The sequence below is a fragment of the Triticum dicoccoides genome, chromosome 6A (genome assembly GCF_002162155.2).
Source record: "Triticum dicoccoides isolate Atlit2015 ecotype Zavitan chromosome 6A, WEW_v2.0, whole genome shotgun sequence".
Lineage (NCBI taxonomy): Eukaryota > Viridiplantae > Streptophyta > Magnoliopsida > Poales > Poaceae > Triticum > Triticum dicoccoides.
Genome location: NC_041390.1, coordinates 412,522,428 through 412,525,607, shown reverse-complemented (window position 1 = coordinate 412,525,607; position 3,180 = coordinate 412,522,428). Strand labels below are relative to the sequence as shown.

Genomic DNA, 3,180 nt, shown 5'->3' with positions numbered 1-3,180 from the left:
TCGTGCGTTTGGTACTTGATTAGTTGGATCGCGAAGACGTTCGACTACATCAACCGCGTTACTTAACTCTTTCGCTTTCGGTCTACGAGGGTACGTAGACACACTCTCCCCTCTCGTTGCTATGCATCCCTAGATAGATCTTGCGTGATCGTAGGAAATTTTTGAAATACCGCGTTCCCTACAAAAGGGAGCAGGAGCCCTCCCGCCGGTAAGGGTCGGGTCCACTGCGCCTCCATGGTTCTAAGGCCATAGGAGATTAGGCAAATCAATGGCAGCACCGGCAGGAGGCAGGGAAATCATAGTCGCCTGGGCAGTCTCTCATGGAGGAGGAAAACGCTTAGGCAAGTGAACATAATGCTAGGGGCTACTGGAGATATTGCCCAAAAATTGGATGAGCAGCTACTACAACTTTTACACGATGGTATTCAAGCCATCAACATTATCCCCTCTTCTACATGGTGGGTTCATTTCAATACTAATTAAGCAGTCCTCCATCCAACATGTTCTGTTCTAGATGCTTAATGCGAAAATCACACTGGACACACTTATTGTTTTTGTCAATATGATCACCACTTTTATCAAATATAAAAGGATGGCACAACAAAAAAATTAATGTGTTAGTATAATTTATGTTTTATAGTTCACTAATTGGCATGAACTAAATATGACATCCCAAGATGATGAGTCACCCGCCATTCCATCTCGATCCAGCTCTCGATTCAACCCTTAAATATGTACCCGCCGTTACTCCCGGTTTCGTTATGCAATAACAGACATTATATATAATATTTTATACCTCTAACAAGACAAATTTCTTTTTTGAAAAATTTCTTCAGCAATAATTAACATCAAAGTAGATCTCTCAACCCTTGTAACGGCTGGTTCAGTGCATCGCAAACCAAATATTCTAGGATGTCGATAACACTTTGTTTGGCGTTGCTCACATTTTGTTTCTAAACTTCTCATCTTGAACTGGATATCGCAACCATAACAATTTTTATTATTTCTGATGTTCATTGTACTGTTATGATTGAAAATAAATAGATCGAAAGTTTTTTTTGAAAAAAACCGCATAGTTGGTCACTTACTGGTCGCGACCAAGAAACAGAAAGACTAAATTTGATGTACCGAAGTACTCCGGCTTCGTCTTGAAACCATTTGCCCCTGCTCCGTCTTCAGTTAGCGGCATCTGTTGGCAGTGACATCCGTCGAAGCCGGCTGCACCCTGGCGCCTGCCACATCTCTTTGGAGCGTAGGAACCCGACGTGCACCGCCTCCATCCGCTCGCGCTGGCGCGTGGCCAGCTCCTCCAGCATGAGCCGCCGCACCAGCGCGTGCCGCACCACCGACCCTCTGTACGACGGCGGCGCCGAAGCAGGCATACCGCCGGCATACCTCCTCCTCCTCCTCCCCCTCCTCGGCACGGGCGGCGCAACGTCGACGTGGACGCCCAGGAGGACGGCCTCGTAGGAGCACGCCGGGGCGCAGAGGCATAAAATCCTCGCGAACCCTAACGCCGCGGCCTTGGGAGAAGACCAGCAGCGCGGCCTCTCATCCGCGGCCGCCGCAGCCGGCGGCGGCGGCACCACGGCGGGCTGCATCCACAGGTGCAGGCAATCGAACGCCCACCCGTAACACGAGCGCGTCCTGTCAGCGCCCCCCGCGAGCGCGTTCCTGCATCAAACGCGCGCACGATCACCATCAAAACCATCCGGAATAAACAGATCTGAGCACGCAATATGCATCTATAACGAGTAGAATTGCGAATCGTGCCTTCCTCTCACAAAGATAACGAAATGCACAAAATATAAATAAAGAGCAGTGATCTTACGGCCTTCCTCCAGAGAATAACGAAAACAGAATTTAGAGACAAAACACTGTGATCGACAAAGATGACGAGATTCACACAAAAAACAGTGATCTTACGGCCTTCCTCGTCAAAAAGGATAACGAAAACAGAATTAGAGACAAACACACTGTGATCCTCTGGTGTGTGAGGGCTAGTGATGTACGCACGATGCACGGCTTGGTTTCCCGCTGCTGGAGCCACCCCGCTGCTGCGCCATCAGGATTCAGGAGTACTCAACCCCCGTAAACGAAGATCAAAGCAGATGGAACTCGGCTTCTCACTTCAGTACTCCTCCTGATGTTGCCACTCGTTGCACAGTTTGGGGCCCTTTATACAATGCTTTTGGGGGTGGTGTTACGAGTGATTTTTCAATTGGGTCGATTTATTCAACATTAATTGACCAGGGACGATATCTATCCTTGGTTACTTCCACGATATATCATTTGCATAGAGCAAATTAAAGGAGTACATTTATGATCCTCGTCCGTTTTAGATTACAGGTTGTAAAGTTTTGGCCGGGCCGCTGACCAGCGTTACAACCGTGGAAAATGGAAATGCCAGGGAAAAAATAGTCAATGCAGGGGATGTTTTGGTAAAAATGGAAAAAACGTGGTCGGCAGAATTCGAACCTAATGTACTCCTTTAATTTGCTCTATGCAAATGATATATCGTGGAAGTAACCAAGGATAGATTACAGGTTGTAAAGTTTTGGCCGGGCTGCTGACCAGCGTTACAACCGTGGAAAATGGAAATGTCAGGGAAAAAATAGTCAATGCAGGGGATGTTTTGGTAAAAATGGAAAAAACGTGGTCGGCAGAATTAGAACCTGCGCGGGCAAAGCCCACATGATTTCTAGTCATGCCCGATAACCACTCCGGCACAACCACTTTTTGTGTTTAATAACTGCAGTACTTAATGCCTTTGTTTCAAAGGAATACGTAAGCACGGGTTAAGGGTTGGACCCTTTTTTTAGCACGTAGCATTACAGTGATACCATTTATGAACCAACATTTTGTATGGAGCCAATCGATCCTTTTGTGAAGTTTTTGGTGAGAATTGTTTGGGCAATGTAGTGCTCACTAAAAATCAACGGTCTAGGTATTTCTTCCTGCAAGAAATCAGTGGGAAGATATTTACGTTTGTAATGAGCAACTTATTCTGCCGCAATCCAGTGATGTTGTCCCTCAATCATGAACAAAAATCTTTTATTTTGTAGATATGTTGATGAATCTGCTATTTCTAATATATTTTGTGGTTTTCCGCAAGAAATAAATATATTTTGTGGTCGATTAGATATTTCTAGGGCGTAATATATGATGTTCCGTGGTTTA

At 45.8% G+C, this 3,180-nt stretch overlaps 1 non-coding gene across 1 annotated transcript; it reads right to left on the bottom strand.

Moving 5' to 3' along the window:
* Nucleotides 1-2,654: 2,654 nt before the first annotated feature.
* On the bottom strand, nucleotides 2,655-2,736 carry TRNAS-AGA. The gene has a single exon. It is a non-coding gene; the product is annotated as a tRNA-Ser (tRNA).
* Nucleotides 2,737-3,180: the final 444 nt, after the last annotated feature.